Below are 21,962 nucleotides of genomic sequence, written 5' to 3'. Positions count from 1 at the left end.
AGCTTTGCGCAGAGGCGGTGTCGTACCCAATGAAGTGTAAACTGAGGGGCGACTATTGCTAGTTGAAAACTTTTCCCAATACCCCGCCGGGACGACGTGAAATACCGTCGGCCATGGCAATTTTTGACAGGCCCTACGGGGCTTCTTTAATAATTCAAAAATGAGAAATGAACATGTGTGCGCAGCCCGATCTTAAGCCACGGAAGTGGCAGGCCCGGAGATCCGAGTTTGCTAGCGTCCGAGATATGTGCTATAATCTCTGAGGTGATGCAGCAACGTACGCGCACGCGTAATTTCTGTTCAGCTGTTTTCTCCTTGCTTTATAAAATTATAGCAGATCGCCTGCACACTCAGACAATCGTGGCTGCGTAGACTTGTGGAATATCGTTCTGCCATAGGGTTTCGTACAATAACCTAGACAGAAAACTGTCGCTGCGATCGTTGTACCACCACAAGGAGGTTTTACAGAACCTCTGGAGTGGCAGTCCCGGGCTCCCGGCCGCTGCCAACGAGAGCAAGTGAAGCCCCGCCGGGGGCCATATTGCTAGAGGAAAAACAGGGCGGAACCGCCATAGACCGCAATGGAATGCGCGCGTTTGTTTGCGTTTCCACGATAAAAAAAGAGATGGAAACCACTTTTAGGTTACACCAGCGAATAAATGCCTCTTCTTGTTTATGAAACAAATTATTTCATGCACCCATTGTCAGCTGCACGCTTTCGGATCAATCTGTTGTCGAGGGATGCTTCGCATATCGAGCTTACTGGCGCCCTATTGCGGTACAAGAGGGTTGTTGTATATATTGGGTGTTTTAAAAAATGTGCCTGCAGATACTCATGGATGGATGGAAAAACTTTATTTCGTCAGAAAGCAACTGAGGATGATTCCGTGTTAGATGGCCATCAACCCAAGGTTGGCGGCGACCTGTGTGGCCCACTCCACGACCCTTAACTGGACGACTGGGTCTGAGCTGGTCAACACGGCCTCCCAGTGCTCAAGAGAGGGATCACGCATAATATCCACCGGCGGCGGCACTATGCTACATTCCCAAAGTATGTGATCATATGTTGTCACAGCCTGACACCATTTGCATTGCGGCTTAATCTCCTCCGGGTACATTTTGTTCAACACGTAAGGGTTGGGAAAAGATCGCGTCTGCAGTTTTCTCCAGACGCATTCCTGCGCCTTAGTCAACCGCTTGTGCGGGGGCGGATAAAACCTCCGCTCTAGTTTATAATGATTCGTTATGTCATGAAAAGACACCAGCCCATCTCTCGCGGACCTCCCCGGAACTGGCGGCTCACCTACCCGGCTGACGAAACCTCGAGCATTCAGGTGAGCCGCCTCGTTCCCAGGGTTCCCAGAGTGTGCTGGTACCCAGACAATTTCTATTTCTCTCGTTTCTCGTCCCGTGGCCCTATGCAGAAATCGTGCAGCGGTCGCCGATATTCTGCCCCTCGCCAGATTTCGGATGGCTGTCTTTGAATCACTGAAAATCAAATCTGACTGCGAATTAGTTATAGCTAGCGCTATTGCCGCTTCCTCTGCAGTTTCCGAGGAGCGGGTTTTGACCGATCCAGAAGTGATCAAGCGCCCCCGCCTGTCCACCACCACAATCACAAAAGCGTCTTTGTCCTTATATTCCGCAACATCTGTATAGACTGCCGCTTTGTACTCGCCGTACTCAACGTGTAAAGCTCTGGCTCTTGCCTGCCTGCGCTGCGTATGGTGAATCGGATGCATATTTTTGGGCAAAGGTTTTATGTACAGGGCCTTATGTAACTCTCGCCGCACCTGAATTTTAGTGTCCCCAGTGGGAGCCTCTGCTCCAATGCCAATCCTTTCCAATATAATCCTGCCCGCTTTGGTTGTCGAAAGCCTAGCGTGCTGCATCACCAGATGCGCCTCCCATAATTCATCCAGGGTGTTGTGCACCCCTAGTTTTAACAGCCTTTCTGTAGGCGCGTTGTTAGGCAACCCAAGCGCTGCCTTGTAAGCTTGCCGGATCATAGCCTCGACCTTACTTTTTTCTGCGGCATCCAACTTCATATAAGGTTTCGCGTAAGTAATCCTGCTGAGCACAAACGCCTGTACCAGCTTACAGAGTTCTTTTTCTTTAACCCCGCTTTTACGGTTAGCGATTCTTCTGATTAGCCTGACAGTAGCATTGACCGTGGTCTTAAGTTTTTCAAGAGCCACCCTATTTTTCCTGTTAGTTTGCAGATATAGGCCAAGAATTCTAATCGTTTGAGCTTCAGCTACCGGCCTACCCCCTACCTTTACCTCTAACGGCGGTGGCGGAATATAGTGTCTTGCATGTAGCCCTCTGGGTTTGTCCCGAACCACAAAGAGCTCGGACTTTGGCTGAGAGCATGAAAGTCCCGCCTCCCCAGCCAACTCTTCGACAATATTAACTGCCTGTTGCAGTGTTTCTTCCAGATGCAGCGTCACTACCCCTGGTTACCCATAGAGTAATATCATCTGCATAAAATGTGTGTTTGAGTCCCGGTATCTCCTCCAGCCTCGGCGGTATTTTAATTAAGGCGATGTTAAACAGGAACGGTGACAAAACTGAACCCTGCGGCGTCCCTTTGCCTCCCAACGCGAATGAGTCCGATTTGATATCTCCTATTGAAATTTCTGCGGTTCGGCCCTCCAAGAATGATCTGATGTAGCGAAATGTCCTGACCCCTGGGCCAATTTCCGATAGGTTATTCAATATTGCCTCATGCGAAACATTGTCGAAAGCTTTATTCAGGTCAAGCCCCAATACAGCTTTGGTGCCCGTGCCATGCCCGGGATTGACTACATCATGTTTTAACTGTATCATGACATCCTGTGTGGACAAATTGGCCCTGAAACCTATCATAGTTGGGGGAAAGATGGCCTTGTCCTCTGCATAATTCTGAAGCCTGTTGAGAACCACGTGCTCCATCAATTTGCCCACGCATGATGTCAGCGATATGGGGCGCAGGTTTTCCAAGCAGAGTTTCTTGCCTGGCTTCGGAATAAATATAATCCTAGCATGCTTCCATTGTGCTGGGATCTCCCCGGCCACCCAATACTCATTTATCAAGTCAGTGATCGCCCCGACCGATTTGAAATCTAGGTTTCTCAGCATTTTATTAGTAACTCCATCCGGACCTGCGGCAGACGTAGTACGCAGCTGCCCCATGGCAAACTCCACCTCCGCAATTGTGAACTCTTCATCTAGGTCTGAGTTTTCCACCCCCGAGTAGTGTGGTAAGCAACCGTCTACTCCATCAGTTATGTACCGATTCCGGAGTTCCTGTATAAACTCTCCAATTGTGCCTTCATATTGATGCATTAACCGAGTCATTCGCCCCCGTTGCGCCGATTTTGTTGCTGCCGGATACAAAAGATGCCTTAACAGCTGCCATGTCTTTTTGCATCCAAACTGTCCATTCATGCGATTAATCTGGCCCCACTGCTTGGCTTGCAACTCAATTGTATAATTTTCGATTTTACGTTCTAACTTGGCAGTCCTTCTGCGAAGGACGTCATTATGTTTTTGCTTCTTCCACCTTCTCAAGAGACTCGCGTGCGCTTCCCACATGTGTAATAGTCTCGAGTCAGCGGTAAACTCCTCCTGCTCGACTGGCACTTCTACCGTGGTATTACTTACATCCTCCTTGAGCGCCTGTACCCATGCATCCAGGTCATTAATTTTCCCGTTTACAGTGTCTGCTCTGTTTTTCCTAAATCTGTCCCAATCTGTAATTCTATGCCCCCTCACTTTGTCTTTATGCTTCGCAGCGCTAAACGTCGTGGAAATAATATAGTGATCACTTCCTAGCGCTTGTCCCGTGTTAATCTACTTTGCATTACTGATGCCTCTAAAAAACGTAAGGTCTGGGGAGGTATCCATGCTTATGCTGTTGCCTATCCTCGTATGATCTTGTGGATTGTTTAACAGCGTCCATCGCAGATCCCGGGCAACTTGCCAAAGCCGATTGCCCTTTGGGCTGGCTCGAATATAACCCCACTCCGGGTGAGGCGCATTGAAATCTCCTACCATTATAAGCGGAGCGCGAGCTGCTAACCGTTGAGTTTGAATCAGGAGTTGTGGCAAGCCCAATCCTTTATCTTTTGGAGGACTATACACATTAAGTAAAAACAGACTCTTCTCATACTTTCGTTTAGGCAAAATCTCAAGCAAGACATAGTCTTCCCTGCTGCTATCTACGGAATGCTGAATGGCAGTGATGTTGCGATGGACTAGCACGGCTGTGAAGACGCGTGATACGCCCCTTGAATCAGTTCCTGGCGCTGTAAATGCCTTAAATCCAGGTAATTTTACTGAACCACTAGCCTCCTGTAAGGCTATTATGTCTGGTTTACTGTCCAGATTTTGTACGTGCAACTGCAGGTTACCCCGCTTTTGACGAAAGCCCCTGCAGTTCCACTGCCAAACCTCAATTTGCTGGCGAGGCGCCATGATGAGGCACCAGGTTGACTAATGGCACTTGGCCACCCATGCAGATACTCAAGATCAAAGGGAACGCGACATTCGCTCGCCTCTTTCATATATGTGCTTGTGTGTGTGTCGGCAGATTACCAGAGAATATATATAGTGAAGTTGAAATATTTAACGCTAAATTTAGAAAAGAGACGTAATTAAGTGAACTGGGAGTCACCATTACTTTTTCTAGAGTTATCGAATTCTAACCATTTCACAGGCGGAACCAAAAGCGAAGCACTGATGTCACTTGCAACCTACGAACTCCAGGAGACACACCCCAAATGAATTGTTTATAAGAACCATTGCAGTGGCGTTAGTTATGCATAAGATTTATCAACTTCCGTTGGCGACATGTGTTGTCATAGTAAGCGCAGCCTTCAGAGGCTAGAAACGAGGTAGCTCGACGTTTGATATAACGCCACTCACTCATTTTGGCAACTTCGTCTATCGGCGTTTTGGTTTTGGTTTCGTCGGCAAGACAAAACGAATTTCAAAGGTGTCTCATCTTGTTTTAGACGCAAATGCTTACTTTTGTGACTACATTCTATTGAAGCTACGTCAAGGAGATAGCTGCAAAAATATGCATGCACGCCGTCAGTCTTGCCTTGTAAGACAGCACCAGAAAACTTGGAATTCAAAGGGCATTCAGACAGACGTCTTATACTCGTTCCAATGTTTGATACGTACAGCCATAGACTGCAAGTGCTTCGTTCATAAACCTAAAACTCATAAACAACGTCGTGCCAGCGAGCATTTAAAGCTTCAAGTTACCTTTCATACGGCAATACGCATGTATTACACGCATGCGAACCTTTCATATTGTTTCTAGTTTAATATAGCATACGCGAAAAAACAGGCGATTATCAGCGAATGAAGCGAGAATACTTACACGTGAAAAGTGATCCCAGGCGCCTTCTTGATGCAATTTGTGCAGACATAAGCGACGCACGAAGTCGTCATGGACTTGTAAACTCTTTAACTGCTCTACAAAAGCATGTCACAGTCTCCAAAGGCCACTGCGAGGGGGGAGCTACGAAGCGCACTTTGTCGTCTGCTTCCGAGTTTTTCCTTTTCCAATATGGCGGCGACCGGCGTCACTTATCGGGGTGCACCTCCACTCCAGAAGACATAGTATAGAACCTCCTTGTACCACCATGGTGGTACGTATGCCATGAACCCTATGACTACAGTGTCTCCTATGACATTCATTGAACGCGGAAAGTCTCGCGAGCTCGCGATTTGCTCTCGGAAAAACATGACTAACGGACGGTGTGCCGCTTGTTTTTTGCGTTCGTTGATAGATGGCAGCACAGTCCAAGCAATTTGCTTGTGAATGGTTTGCAGAGTGAAGTAATCTTGCGGCAGTGATGTTCGTGCTGGTAATTTTTCCTTTTTCAGGAAATCTTCAGCCATCATTTTGGGTGAAAGGGAAAAGGGGAATGAATCTTTGCGACATGGCAGAAAAGTTCGGAAATTGCTGAATTTACCAAGGAGGACAGATTTATCGCGGCCAAATTGCACCATCGGCTTCTGAAATCGGTTCTGGCGCATGATGTATGCAAGCATAGCCCTTGAGATTACTTTGATATTTATGTAAGGCGTGTTGTATTTCACTGTTGGTGTGGACTACAGGGCCACTATTTTTCATGTAATGTCGCCCATTTTTAGACGTGCACGTTCGAGCTTCAATAAAGGCCTTGATCACGGTGTAAAATTGCGTGTATCTTACAACGTAGCCGCGATATATAATCCGGTGTAGCGTGCGACATTTGGCGTGCTTGGCGACGCTGGCGCACAAAGAGGGCGTGTTCCTATTTCACGCGCTGGCGTTGCACTGCGCGCGGTAGCGGTGGTCATCAAAATGGCGGCGCGTGGGGCGAGTTTGGAAAGCGTTGCCGTGGCTTACACGATATCAATCCACGACCACATTATTCTGCGTCTGCTCGAATGGATTATAGATCACACGAGCGTGTAGACCAAGGAGGACTTAAAAAAAAATTGCTGGAGTGGAAATGACTGCCCAGGAGTGAAGCCGTTCTACTGGCAAGATGGCGGCTGTGGCGGCCATCTTACTAGGGGCATAATAAATTGTCACCGTTCAGCGAATAAAAACGAAGCGTTTCTCTCGCATGCCCAACAAGCCTAATGTGGGAACTTTTTCTGGTCACATAGTGCTCCAAGTGCGTCTTACAGTTACTAGTTTTCCTTTGTGAGCCTCTGATTGGAAGCAAAGTTCTTTGAAAATTCAGTCATATATACTCGTTTCTGTGTGTTATTTCGTCGGGAACAACAATCTTTTAACATAGAACTAACGTAGCGTTTATATAACGTATCAAAGCCACTTGATCTTTAAGTGAGCACCATCAAAAAAGAGCATGTTCCCGCCATCTTGGCAGTGGTAAAAAATGGCTCCACTTCTGCTGGCAAGGCATTGCTGGAGCTTCCACTCCAGCAATTTTTCTTTAATCCTCTTTGGTGTAGACCAACAACAACGTCGACTGCTGCGACACTGAGAGAAAAGGAACGCCTGCGAAGCCGTCGAAATGTGCTCTCGTACGTACACACATACTTTTTTTTATTCATATATACCATAAAAACCCATTCGTATATGACATAGGGGGGTTATTAGCTGTACAATAAATTTGCAAATCAATTATTGTTATTATATAACGAAAACGGTAAACGAAGTATTTGACCACACAATCCGCTTTGGTTTCCGATGCAATCTATGTAGCTGTTTTCGGGCTCCGAAAGCGTTTAAAGGAATGTGTGGGAGCAACGCCTCCTAGAAAAATTATGCCTAGAACGTGAGCCACGAACGCCCCGCTCTACCCTCGGATTTTGCTCTCCCCCTCCGGTATTGAGGCGAACGCCTGTGGCGGTCTCCCCATGCGAACACAGCAATGTTCTCACAGTTGCCTCTGAGTAGCTGTGATGTCACGTGAGAGAGCGGTACGGAGGCGAGCGGTCCCACGCGGCAGACGGTCGCAACACGCGGTAGGAGGCATGGCCTCAAAGATTTTTGTGCTGACAGCAAGCTCTCAATTGAAGAGAGAGCCGCGTTCCAGGCATAGTTTTTCTAAGAGGTGTTGGTGTGAGTAAAGACGTTTTCGATGCGAAGTCAACCAGTGAACACCGCGAGAAAATGCGTGGGCGTCAATCAAAACGCAACCGGCCTGGGCACGCACGACCTGTTGCGCTGAACACGCCGTAGCACCTGTTGCGAGTGTCCTGGCACCCGTTTGTCTAAACAGCCCAGCAGAAGAGAGCTGCTCGAGACTGTTAGCCACGTACATGCCCGTGTGCTTGTTCATTTCGCCGTTGGGCTCCGCTAAACGTCGCTAATTGATTGGGCGGTCGAGACAAGCGTGGTTAGGTTTGAAAAAAAATTGGGTAGGTGTACTCACAGCACATGAGCTAAAAAGGTATATGCTTTTGCTGTGCAGGAGGACTCGCTTGCTGGATTCCGTGCCGACCGGTTGTGCCTTCGCGATCTCCGGCGTCAGCGTAGCTCTGGCCGACTGGGCTCGCCCTATGTCACCTCCTGACGCCGACGACCTTCGACGACAGTGTAGCTCTGACCGACTGGACTTGCTCTATACGCCATATAGTGTACGCCGACAAGAGCTCTCGCAAGTGGTGCCCCGTCCTCGGACACCTGTGACCATGTTTCCATCTTTCCTATCTCTCCTATCCCCTTCACTTGTCGTCGCTCTCTCTGGCTTACCACCTCACGCCTCTTCCTCTTTTCTGCACCTTTACTCCTACCCTTTTAATCCCTCCTCACCCCCATCCCTTGTGAGCTACTGTTTATGTGTCGCTCACTGAAGAAGACAGTTATGGGGCTCACTTTTTTCTTCCTTTCTCTCTTAAGAACCACTTAGAGAGCTGCGCAGGAGCGTGGGTACTAGTCTTGATTTCAATAGTCGCAGACACATCACACACATGCATTTATATATGTGTGACGGGGCACGCGCAAATTACTACTAATGAGCAAGAAAATATTTTTGGAATTTCGATTGGTTCATTGATTGATTGATATGAGGGGTTTAACGTCCCAAAACCACCATATGATTATGAGAGACGCCATAGCGGAGGGCTCTGGAAATTCCGACCACCTAGGGTTCTTTAACGTGCACCCAAATCTAAGCACGCGGGCCGACAACATTTCCGCCTCCATCGGAAATGCAGCCGCCATAGCCGGGATTCGATCCAGTGACCTGCGGGTCAGCATACGAGTACCTTAGCCAATAGACCACCGCAGCAGGGTGGTTCCTTGACGTGCACCCAAATCTGAGCACACGGGCCTACAACATTTCCGCCTCGGCATCGAAAATACAGCCGCCGCAGCCGTCGGAAATTCTGTCAGCGTATGTAGCGAAAAACACTCGAAATAGGGAATGTGCACGTCTCGAAATGGGCCTTCTTCGAATTAGTACGGAACATACCGCTGCATGCTCCGCGCCCAGATAAACGTGGTGAGTGACGCGATGTTCGTGTGGTCGAAGTCTTTCGGCGGAGGGAATTTTTCTGATTGATTTAGTGATGTTTAAAGAAACAATCGTGACAACGAGAATTTTTTCACTGGACGTATAATGTTGTCAACGCACCGAGAGTGACAATGACGATGAACGATCAGCTACTAACTCGCAAGAAGCGAGTTAATCTTCACGTCCGCTCGTGCGATAAAGTTTTTTCACCCTCTTAAGTCACCTCGATTGTCTTTAATGTATACATATAATATCCTTCAGGGAGGTAAAAATTAATAAAATCGCAGTTTCTCTTGTGCATTGTATGTAGCCCATTTACAGTGGATATTATGGAGCACCGCACGCCACCAACTCGCATGAGCTCGACCTGCGAAGCAAAATGGTTAGAACGATAATACGTGCAGTTATGCCAGTGTATACAATCCACGCCTCTCATTCTCCTGCACTTTACCGGTACCTTTCGAACTATGTTGTCGTTTAGACGAATTTTCGCTATTTCGACGTTGTGAAAAGCATACGCGCGTATTCTTTTCTATATTCATTGTTTTCATTGCGCTGGTGGAACCTGCAACATCCGAGTGCAGTGAATTGCGCACGGTTAGCGTCTGAGCATGGCAGTGACACAAGCGCTGCTTAATGGGAAGTTGAACGCTTGTGTTCCGTTGAAGAAGCAACGCCATCTTGCTGACAGCGCAAGTAGTGTCGACGGCGTTATGTGATTGCAAACCATCGCCGCGTTTAACAATCCGGTCCCGCTCAGCCACGACGGTGTGCTACTCGCCAGTGGCCCACTACTGCGGCAAATTCGCGAGGCAGTCTCGGTACTAATTAACTCGGAGTGGCGCTCAGTTCATATGTCAATTGGAGTTCGTGCAGTTTTCTGCAGCACGCGCAGGATTATGCGAGGCATCGTTGATGCATGGTCGATGAGCTGACGCCACTACCCTTCGCGCTGTGGCAAAAAGTGAGGCAGCGGACGTTTAGTGATTCCTATCATTTGGAAAAATACTTTGGCCCGATATCGTAGTGGAGCTAGGGCTCAGGAAATTTCGACCACCTGGTGTTCTTTAACGGGCACCCAAATCTGAGCACACGGGCCTAGAGCATTTTTGCCTCCATCGAAAATGCAGCCGCCGCAGCGGGGATTCAATCCCGTGGCCTGCGGGTCAGTAGCTAAGTACCTTTGCTACTACACCACCGCGGCGGGGCTGTTTTTTTTCTCCAAAGCTGTAGAATTTTATTGCCACGCAGAGCCGGTTTGTCCTGATGTTCACTCACTGGAAAACCGTGTTGTAGATTCAATAGCGGCCCTGCTGCTCCCTCTAGTTTCACCACCCCGTCTACGTCTCGTGGAGCGTGTTACAAAGCAGTAATGAAGTCCTTGGGCCGGATGCCCCCAAGCGTGCCTTCCCGTCATCTCGGACATTCTGTGTGGGGGCGGGTTGTCACCTGCACCGGCTCTATTTGTCTCGGCTGTGCGCTTTGCCTGCGGGGCAGTGGCTACGGGCGGGCCCCTCTGGAATCTCGGACATTCTGTGTTGGGGCGGGTTGTCACCTGCACCGGCTCTGTTTGTCTCGGCTGTGCGCTTTGCCTGCGGGGCAGTGGCTACGGGCGGGCCCCTCTGGAATGTGCGGAAGGCCGGTTGTGTGCTACAGGAGGGACTGCCGTGAATTTCTCCTGCGTGGTCGCTTCCGAGTCCCCGCGCGTGTGCCACGTGCATCTGCCACGTGTGTGAAGGGACACTTGTGTTGTGCTCTCCATGAGTGGTTGGTTCCCCGAAGAGACATTCCGCCTATATATTCGGAACTGCACGGCGAGGCAAGGAGAGCAGCCCGCCAGAAGAAAACAGGAGAGTGTCGCGAGAAGAGTCGTCGTTCGGACGTTACTGTCCAACATGTTGCAAATAAACGTCTTGTTAAGTTTTCCTTTACGCCTGTCCCTCTGCCTCAGCTCTCGAGGGTTCTGAACGTCCCCGTGGCCTGCGGAATGACGACCACCACCCAGCTCCATGCTACCTACTGGGTCCGCTGCGGCCACCGACGCGGCTCGTAACAAGCGCTATAACGGCATCCTTTCTGCCTGGCTATCTCCGTGACTTCATGTGGCGTCCGGGATGGAGAGTGCTCCCAACACGAGACAGACTGGACATGTAGGTGGGGCATGGTGCAACCTTCCACTTGCCTTTGTCCGCTACAAGAATCAAATCAGCATGTGCTACATCAATTTAAAAATTTCAAGGGTACTTAGAAGAGCCGTAAACGCTGGTTCCCGTGGAGTACGAGTTGATAGTTTTGTCGATTACGGTCGTTGCTCACGCAGTCGCTTCGCTTGCCTTCTGATTTCTGCGGGGGGCTTTTTGTCTGCAGACAGGTGTGAGGCCGTTGCAGTGGGACGCGGTCGCCGTGCTTTGTTTTCCAACTTTGGAAGGAATATACGCGGAACTACAACGCTTATTGTCGTCGCAATTGTTCTTCCTCGTAGAAGAGGGGAAAGCGAAGCGTTAACCGCTGAGCCAACACGGAGCACTTTGTAGAAGAGGAACTCTTGTGGCAGTGATTGGGCCGTTTTCAGTCGGCGTTCAACGGACGTGTCCGGCTTGTTTTTCATCTGGCCCGGTTCTTTCTTGTATAGCCAGGTCACCTGATAGGGGTCGCCACATGCATATGGTGTGTGTGTATTTACTTCTTCCTTCTTGTGAATGTCCCGCATCCGTAGGTGTTCTTGTATATGAAAATCTCACGTCATCACAATGTAATTGTGTAAATAGCCTCCATCATAACATACGATGTACGTATATACTTTCATAGCCATAAAGTTATGCATATTGTGTGCATACATCGTCATGTAAATTGCGTAAACTGTGATTCGTTTGTGTGCTAGTCCATAGTATCACGTGTTTCGTACATCGCGTAGACTGTACATTGTGCTTACCCGTTGCGTGTGTTCGTTGCTGTCCTTGTTTTACTGACACCATGTCCAATGGTTTCATACGTACTACGTCGAAATAAACTTTTTCTTAACATAAATAATAATTCTGTGCTGCGATCGAGCCGGCTCACTGATCTCCCATATTTGAGTATGAAGTACTCAAAATCGTTAAACTCTTTTTCTAAACACACATTGATGTCCACTGCCTGGGAGACTAAATTTCGCTAAATGCCAGAGCTTCCTGGTTAATTGAACAGTGGGAGGCATGTGAAAACACCACCTTTGCAGGTAACTTATGCTTTCAAGTAACGAAGTGAGAATAGTCATCGTTATCGGCCAACATATTAGCTGTAAGCTTCGATAATAAGGTCTTTAGTGCCCGCAGTAAGCGTACGTGTTTCCGCTGAAAAGTTGGAGGCGATTCTTGGCACTTCCACTTTAAGGGATTCTCCTAACATGTCGGTGAGCCGAAATGTGTGGCTGTCAGCTTTAATAGATGTCCGAAGGATCACAAGGCGATGAGGATTGGTGCAATGTTCCTGTCTGGTGTGATCAACAGTCTTCCCTCGCTATCGCTGCGGTAGGTATGGGGAAAGGGTATCACATTCACACATTTGCCGGTGTCTTCAACCTGTTATGAGTTTAAACGCCACAGGCTACTGCCGTGGCATGTGAGGGAGGAGCTTTTAGACAGTGCTCACTGTCTTACATGCGTAATCACTCGAATCCTACTATCTGGATAGGCTGTACTGTACTTGCCGCAAATTGAGCTTGTGTTCTGTCTTGTATTCATGTTGTATTCCCCCCCACTGTAATGCCTTATAGCACTGTGGGTATCAAATAAACAAACAATAAACCGCGATTCAACTTTTCATCCGGATATCTCGACGCATGGACATGCTACAAGAATCCCTCCTATCGGAGCTGTGTGGAAACGGGACTGTTTCTAACTTTCAACACCAACGTGCCCGCTTACTGTATTTACTAAAGAGTTCGTTGTTCAATTTCAGTTAATTGAGTGGCTGAATCTGACACCGACAATTGTTGTCACATGCCGCGTTTCCCTGAATACGTAATTCATCTCAGAGAGGTTTCTTTTTTTACAGCATAGCATCGTATCAGTTGTATCATGGTACCCGTGGTTGAATGGACCCCAAGACCACAAACCGAATAATGTGATATTGGTTTTGTAAGTACCTACAGAAGGAACAATGTTCACGTGACTGTCTTCTACATCGGCGCTACCATGCAGTGTTGACGCCACTTTGACCACCGTCAGCATGTTGCATGTCATATTGCGCGCGACTCTACTTTTCATTGCTTAACCTTCGAGCGATTCTCTATAAAACCTAATTTTGAACGCCCGGTGCAATTAATGATAATTGGATACAATTATGTAAATTAAACATGTAACGTCACTGGTGCATTGTACTCGTACATGTACTTGCATGTTGCCGCAATTATGAAACTCTTTACATTAAATGAGTTGACTGTTGTTCTATAGTGGCGTAGGTTCATGTGTTCGAGGCTTCTTTCGCACTTGGACCTTTCTGTAAAAAATAAATAAATATCGTAATTGTTCTTGCTGGAGCCCTGCATGGCTCCAGCAAGAGGATGTATACATTCTAACAAGCTCAGCTCCTTTATTCTAAGAAAGGCCACACTTTGACCTACGTTATGGCCAAAGTGTGGCCTCTCGTGGTGACGCACGAGATGCCGGAAAGGGATAGCATCCGCTTTCTTGACCTAAAGATTTCTTTTTCGGAGAACCACACGTGCTGGTGTTACGAGCCTCGCTCGCAGAAGCCTGTTCTTCCGTTCTCGTCTGCGCATAGCAAATTAGTAAAGAGAGGCATTGTTCAATCATGTTTTCACAATGCCTTAGAGAGGTCGTGTCACCACGGCTTAGAAGCTAGTCTCTTGGCACAGTCGGAGCGCCTAGAAAGAGAAGGGTACCCTCGCACTTTGCTCATTTCCGTGGCGGAGGCAATGCACAGAAAAAGGAAACGATTGGGCACTGTTTGCAACAGTGATGGCACCACAGCGGAGGAGAGGGAAAAGGTAGCGGTTATTCCGTACATGCATTCTGTGTCACACCGCCTAAAGAAAATAGGACAGCGCCTCAATGTGAAAGTGGTCTTCAGTGCCCCTGATAAGTTGTCCCAGTTGACAAACAGGACCTGCCCCGTAAAGAGTATGAGAAAACGGTGTATGGTGAGGCACAGAACGCAGTTTGTGGACTGCGCGTTAGGCGTCGTTTACAGGACCCCTTTTTCTTGCGGTGCATGTTATGTGGGCCAGACGGGCAGATGCCTTAACGATCGCTTACGGGAACATGCCAATAATGTTCGTGGCGGAAAAGATGGCTTCTTAGCGCAACACGTGAGCACGTGTGGGTGCACTCCGCTGTTTGAAAAAACAACAGTTCTTTGCAAGATTAAAGAGGAAAACGTGCGTATAATTTATGAGGCTGCTCAAATGGAGCTTGAAAGCGGCGCATGCGTAAGCAAGCCTTCAGTTGCTCTTTCAGATAAGGAGATATGTTTCTTGAGGTGCGAGGGTAGGCGCAGCAGGCATGGCGTTAGTTGATAATTTGTATCTTAAAATACGTCATTTTTTCACTCTTTGTGCTCCATTGCATATTAACGGTCTTCTCGTCAATAAAATTTCAGTTGGAAGTCAGTGCTTGTCTCGTCCCTTTCTTGTCTTTTGTGCATTTTTCGCGCTGCTAAAACCCAAGTATGCCATACCAACTAGCCCAGTCAACCGCTCTATTTGACCTACGACCGGGCTCGGTCGCCCGCGGTTGCGCGCCCAGTATCTTTAGAGGGGATCAACAGGCGGCTTGAAACTTTGCACGCGTTGTGTTTTAATTGACGAAGCTTGCGTCGGAGGCATATTGGGTGCAAGTGCAAGACATTCATTTGGTTCATTAATTGAATGATTCACTGACAGAGTGGCACTGCACGTGCTTCCTTTGATCGGCATGCGGCCTGCCGTGCAGCTCGTAGCTGCATCTCTGTGCTGGTAGCTCGGACACGGACTCTGCATCGACAAATCAACCAGTGCCTACGAGGGCTTCGGGGTTGCCACCCACCCGTCCGTGGCAAGTGTTTATGGGATTTTTCGTATTTATTCGAGAATACACGGAACCCTGCTTGTCACGCACTGATGTGACGTACGGAATCGCAAGAGAAATCGTTCCGCTTATATAGTCTAGCATTTATTGTCATGAACAGTTTTGCACTTTCCACCTACGCTCAAAAGGTAATTCCGGTTCAGTAAATTTTCTTGTAGCGCACATAAACAACAGGAAGAAATGAGGGCACATGCAGACCGACACGACGCTCTGTCTGTCTGCATGTGCCCTCATTTCTTCCTTTTTGTTTCCGAGCGCTACAAGGAAACTTACTGAAGATGAACTACGTGCCCAACAAGCCAGCATCGTAACTCTCAGTAATTTTGGTGTTGCGTCTCGCATTGCGTTTGTGTGCGTGTTTATACGCGGTGTTTCAAGAAGTGTGTCCCATATTATTGCGCAAATGAGGCAATATGTGTGCTACTTGCGGCGTTACCTTTAGTGTGGCAGATCTGTGTGGACAATAACTACGACAGTAATTGTAGAAATTGAAACAATTAGCATTTTACCAGTGGAAATGACCGATCGTGTTCAACGGGCGATTTCTACTCTTTCCTGCTAATAGTCCATATTCACTTTGAAATTTCTTAACGGTGGCAACTGGTGATGACCATGGGACGATGAAGGCGGCCTGATTTCACGGGCGAAACTGAAACTGACGCACAAAAAGCGCATCCACTGTCCACTTCTAAAACGCCCTTAATGACGGCACTGTTTAACTCGACGTTATTAAATGTCCATATAGATATTTCGTTTCGTGACCATACTTCCCTGCCGCACGACCACTTTTCGACGCATGGTTATCCTCCTCTCCCAATGTATAGAACTATTGTCTTCAGGTTTGGAGGATAATTAAGATCGAAGACCCGTTTTATGTTCATCATTTGTAACGAAAAAATCACAGCATATCCACGCAGTGAATGATGATGAGTGGGGCGAAGCGTCCATCCGCCCGTCCGTGCTTGCGTCCGTTCGTTTTTTCTAGTTTCCGTGCGTCCGCATGACCATCCGTGCGTCTACCTATGCGTCCATCCATCTGTCTGTCCGTATGTTCGTGCGTTCATCCGTCCGCGCGTCTGTCCGTCCGTCTGTCCGCCTGCTAGTCTGTCTGTCCGTCCATCCGTGCGTCCTTCTAGTGAACACTCCAAGTACTGCCATCTCGCATCCCCTGTGGCACATACCCGCTCTAGAGCGGGTATGTGCCACCGGTGGCTGCTTACTTCTACTACATACATCGGAGGATGTACATACCCACGCCTTAAGAAGCTTCGCCCCTAAATAAAAAGAAAATATGTCGTGCCAAATATGTCACTTTCGCGTGATTGTGAGTTCATATATGTATGTAACATATCCTGAAAATCAAAACTTCCTTCTTAGAAGTTAGTGCTTGTGTCCATCCTGTGTTTCTTCGGCCTTATTTGCTACCGCGATATGCTAAAGGCCAGTTCAAGGAACGAAACGTTTCACACGACCCTGAAAATGTCGCGGTGAACGGCAAGGTACAACAAGGCACCGTATACGTGCAGCGACGGCCGGGTGACAAAAAAACGTCAGCCTGTTGCACTCACTGCGTCAATTCCGGAGCGTCATAGGTGCATATCGTCTTGCATAGCGTGCCTTCAATGCGAACAATGGCACATTCGCCTCATCTTTTAAACATTCTGGATAACGGAGCTCTTAAAGTGAGATAAGGGCTTGCGTCGTAACCATGTCCCGATAAGCAGAGGCTTGTAGCGAGCGGTCTTCGCGATTGAATTCTCGACTCCCGTAAAAAAAAAAAAAAGTCGAAGTGAGGTGCCTCGTAAGAAGTGGTTGTCCCCGTTGGGTGAAATTGATAACACAATGTAAATGAAGAGAACAATCGCAAACTGAACGAGTTCAGTGCGTAAAGGCTTTCTGCGTTTCATTCTCGGAGCGTAATGCTACGAAAACTTCTCACAGTATATATAAGGCGCGTTTGCAATAAGAAATTGTTTGACGATATTATCATCTGTACCCGCAGCGGGTATCACGTGGTGGAAGCAAGCAGATGACCGGGCCGATCGGCGGTACGTTGGGGAAGCCTTTGCTCTGCATTGAGCGTAGTCAGGATGATGATGATGATGATCGCGCGTAATGTGATTTGTAACTGCAGGGCTTTGCTCGGATGAAATGGTAATTAGTCGTGGACGAAATATATCGTTCTGGTGACATATTTCAACCTCACCGTGGCCGTGGTGCAGCACCCCTATAGCATCTTTTTGCATTTCTTTTCGGAGATTTCATATCTACGAAGTGAAATTAATGGCTATCCGAAGAAGTATAAAGAAAACGTACTTTTGCCATCGTGAACTTACTTACAGCGCAACACCAGAAAAAAATACAGGACAGGGAAGGAGTAGAACAGAAAGAAAAGACGGCGTAAGTTCACGATGGATCCTAACCAACTGGCCCAACTTACCGTCTTAGTACTTTTGCCATCTTAAGCGCACAACACTGTTGCCTACCTGAGTCGTATTTATATATTACATGCAACTTGTCGAGCCGAGCCAATCAAAATGCCCTGCCATTGTCGTCACTGTCACGTCACGAAGCGTCACTTCGGATCACAATGTAGCCATTGTGTGTCGTGCTCATCGGAAATGAAATATGTTTCTTTATTAAAATGAAATCATGGGAGCTATGTTTTCGGCGTTTACACACTTGCGCATCCATAATCGTGCTCCCCACAGTGGCAGCAGAAGCGATTAAAACTACGCGCTTGAATTAGTGGACCAGCCGTTGTCAGAGAATGATTCATAAGTGGTTTCAAGAGCACCGTCATAGAGCCCGAAAACAACCATTCACCTCATAAACTATTATCAATGTCCTGCGGCGTTGGAGTTACAGAATAAAAAGGTACGACGAATAGCACGCAATACGAAACAAGCTTCCGATCATTGCGACCCCCCCCCCCCCCCGTGTTGGGCATGTAGGTGAAATGACTATACTTTGATAATAATTTCGAATGATGTGAAACAGTTTGGACTGGAAGTGCAGTGAATGTGTATAGATAAGCGTACTATTCAAGCTGCATGCGGATAGATATGCGTACTAATCAAGCTGCATGCGCAAAATAAAATATGTTTAGTGCTATGAACATCAGATAGCCGTTACTCTGCATAGAAAGTCAATCATTGTGCCTAATCTAGTGTTATGCTGATCAATAATCGCTTGCCTTTGCTCAATTGATATAATAATTACCAAGAACCACAACATGATTGTAGAAAGGAAAACTCCACAAATATCAACATCTGGAGTTCTTTATTGTACACCTGAAATAAGGCGCATGGGCCTTTCTCAAACCACCTTCACTAAAATATGGCCACCACGGTCAGGATTAGATCCTGTGACCTTGGAGTTATTGATCCCGGAGGAGAGGGCGTCCAATGTGTGAACTTCGCGCCTGTTAATTGAGTGTTTCGAGCGTGGAATGTCCGGTTGGTATTCGTCACGCCATCTGATAGGGATATCTAGCTTTTCACGCCCCGAAACCATGATATGAGAGACGCCGTACGGTGAGGGCTCCGTAAAATTTTTGACCATCTCGTGATCTCTATAGCGAGAGCTGACATGCATCGCCACAGTACACAGTACACGGGCCGCATGGGCCTCTGGCGCTTCGCATCCATCGAAATAGGACCACCGGGTTTGGGATCGATGGTATACGAACATCGGGACATAACCCATGCTCTGCCATGGCAGACCGGCATGTCATCTGCCAGAGCTAGATGACATGCCGGTCTGCCATGGCAGAGCCATGGCAAGTTAACACCCTCCCGGTCTGCCATGGTCAGTTAAAACCCTCCCGAACATTTCATTTTTTTGCTTGTTTCTATGTACACACATACGATCGCAGGCAAACATACAAAAAATTTTCCACGAAAAAAAATTGCTGGCTACGCTCCTGTCACCTGTAATTGTCAGAACAGACAAGGGATATTTTTTCTTTTCTTTTCAGTGTGGCTATGTGTTGCATATGGGGCATGTTTTGCGCAGATGAGTTTAGAAGTTTTGAACAAAACATTTCTTTTTTCCGTCAGCTATCCACCATTGGAATAGACTAGACAACAATATTGTGTGCTGTAACACAATTCAATCATTTATGAACATAACACAGTGTGTCCATTTTGAATTATGAGCTGTTTGTCATTGTATCTTCTTTCTTGTTCTTGCGGCATGTATTTTCTTTCGATACTTAGTATGTATTTTCTTGTCTCCACTCCTGCATGGGCCGTGAAAAGCCTGCAGTATGTTCAAATAAAAATAAAAAAGAATAGAAAAGGAATAGCCCGTTATAACTTTGTAGTTTTGTGATATCCAACAACTAAACAAATGGCCCGTTATAACTTTTTAGTTTTGTGATATCCAGCAACTAAACAAAGTGCCACTACGGGGCCCGCTAGTTGTTATAGTGTCCAACTATACTGCCCCAAAGGCTTCGGAATCGAATTCCGGCCACGGTGGCTGCGTTTCAAAGGAGGAGACACAGCAGACAGAGGCCTGTGTCACTCAGATTTAGGGGCACGCTAATGAACTGCGGCTGGTAGAAATTTCCAAAGCCATACGCTATGTGGCGTCCCCCATATTCATATAATGGCTTTGGGACGTGAACTGGCGAGCTAATGCGTACAACGCTGCTGCAGTCCGAGCACGTTCACGTTCAGCACTTCGTCGTCGTCATCCTCAGGCATCTACTTAGCCCGTGATAATAATAATATGATGATGATGATCTCTGTGGTCTTCCCCTTTATACCGGGGGTGGGGGGGGGGCACCTTTTAGTGTCCTGACGGGAACGAGAAAAAAAGGGAAAGAAAAATCACACCAGGTCCATGAACATCACCATTGTTCACTGTCTCCTTGACCACCACTGCAGAAGCCTTGCTTTGGTTATTGCTGTCGCTGCCAGGGGGTGCACGTTGGTATCGCGGCTGTCGCCTCCCGGTGCGATGAGCGAAACGAACAGCGCCGTACGGCGGACGCAAGCGCACGCAAATGGTTTCGTTGGCGCGTTAATTTCATGGCCACCATCATGCACGAATAAGGAAACACTTGTTTAACAGGCCAAGAAGGCGGCATTCATGCGTTACGTAAAACTTAGAGTTTCCTATGTAGCAAACACTGTCACGTAAAATTGTCTGCGGGGGAGGAACGAAAGAAGGGAACTTCGGGCTCTTTTCATTATTAGACAACATTATTGAAAACCAACAAGCAATGAAACCGAGGAAGATATATTGGCGCTACTCACTCTTTTAGCTGTAGTGCATTGCTTATTATGTGAATGGGGAGAAAGTAAAGGGAAAAAAAGACAACTCACCGCGAGCATGGACCCAACCTGCGAAGGTGGCAGGTTTGGTCCCTAATGTGGGCAAGTTGCCTTTACATTGGCTTCCCTTTCTTCATGAGCATATCACAATTACCACAATAGAATTAAAACAACGTATACGTCCCCTGGGCCTTCCTTGGATCCAATATAATACTAATTGTAGGGGTTTAACGTCCGGAAACCACGATATGATTATGAGAAACGCCGTACCAGAGGGCTCCGCAAATTTAGACCACCCGAGGTTCTTTAACGCGCACCCAACCCTATAAGCACACGGTGCTCAATCATTCTCGCCAACATCGGAAATGCAGCCGCTGCAGCCGGTATTCTATCCCGCGACCTGCGGATCAGCAGCCGAGTGCCTTAGCCACTACTCCACCTTGGCGGTTCCCTTAGTTTCAATAACATGGATGGATGGATGGATGGATGGATGGATGGATGGATGGATGGATGGATGGATGGATGGATGGATGGATGGATGGATGGACGGACGGACGGACGGACGGACGGACGGATGATCGGATGGACCTTATTGGCGGACGGAAGCGGCACCATCTTCGATGTGGGCGAAAATGAATGAGGCCCGTGTACTATATAAGATTTAGGTGTACGTTAAAGATTTCCCAGGTGGTCAAAATTTCCGGAGCCCTCCACGTCTCTCTTTCGGGACGTTAAACTCCGGATGTCCATGTCAAAAGTAGCGCACTTTTGACATCGAGAAGGGGGACAAGATAGTATACCGATTGGGTGTCGTGCCTCTCTTGTCCGCTTTGTCCATGTCAAAAGTGCTTCGGCATAATGATCTTCTCTGGCTTCATTGTCAAAATGTTGTAGGCCCGTGTGCTCAGATTTGGGTGCACGTTAAAGAACCCCAGGTGGTCGAAATTTCCGGAGCCCTCTACTACGGCGTCTTTCATAATCAAATGGTGCTTTTGGGACGTTGAATCCCAGATATCAATCAATGGCTTCATTGTCTTGGTTTTAATTTACTGAAATGGTGATGCGCATTTGCCCGCGGCACGCAACTAGATCGCATGATCTGAAGTGGCATTATAGGAGGCGTACCCGTAATAGGTGAGACGTAGGAATTCGCAGACCTGTTGAGTACTGTACTTGTCACTGCATTTTTTTTATTATTTCGTGCATTACGCCATGCACCTTCAACTGAGGTCGACAACCTGCACACTCTCATTACAGTATACCTGGCAGGTTGCCGCAATGTTACACCCGAAATTGGTATAATGAAACGTGATTTTTGTTAATTTTTTTACACGGAATCTTTGTGTGTATCGTGGCCCGAACGATTGTGACGCAATGATAGTACAGACATGTATAGCATCTATACGATAAGACGTCAATGTGGCATCACGCCTGTTCACAATAGATTGGTCCGCCTATTTCGCGTTATCCTTAAATTGTTTGTTTCAGCAGGTAGGCCGATTTATTAGAATACCTTTATATATAATTGTGGCGCGGCATATTTCGACGATGTTTTATCACCGACGCAAGAGCGCTGTTTTAGTGGAAACGCGAAGAGTCGATATCGTCGCAACTTATCGCTGCGACGCAGCTGCAAC

General features: G+C 47.5%; 1 non-coding gene across 1 annotated transcript; it reads left to right on the top strand.

Moving 5' to 3' along the window:
- Positions 1-142, top strand: LOC142772357 (U4 spliceosomal RNA). Its single transcript, XR_012886332.1, has one exon. It is a non-coding gene; the product is annotated as a U4 spliceosomal RNA (small nuclear RNA).
- Positions 143-21,962: the final 21,820 nt, after the last annotated feature.

The sequence above is a fragment of the Rhipicephalus microplus genome, chromosome 9 (genome assembly GCF_043290135.1).
Source record: "Rhipicephalus microplus isolate Deutch F79 chromosome 9, USDA_Rmic, whole genome shotgun sequence".
Taxonomy (NCBI): Eukaryota; Metazoa; Arthropoda; class Arachnida; order Ixodida; family Ixodidae; genus Rhipicephalus; species Rhipicephalus microplus.
Note: the sequence above shows the minus strand (reverse complement) of the source record. Positions and strands in the feature narration are given on the sequence as shown.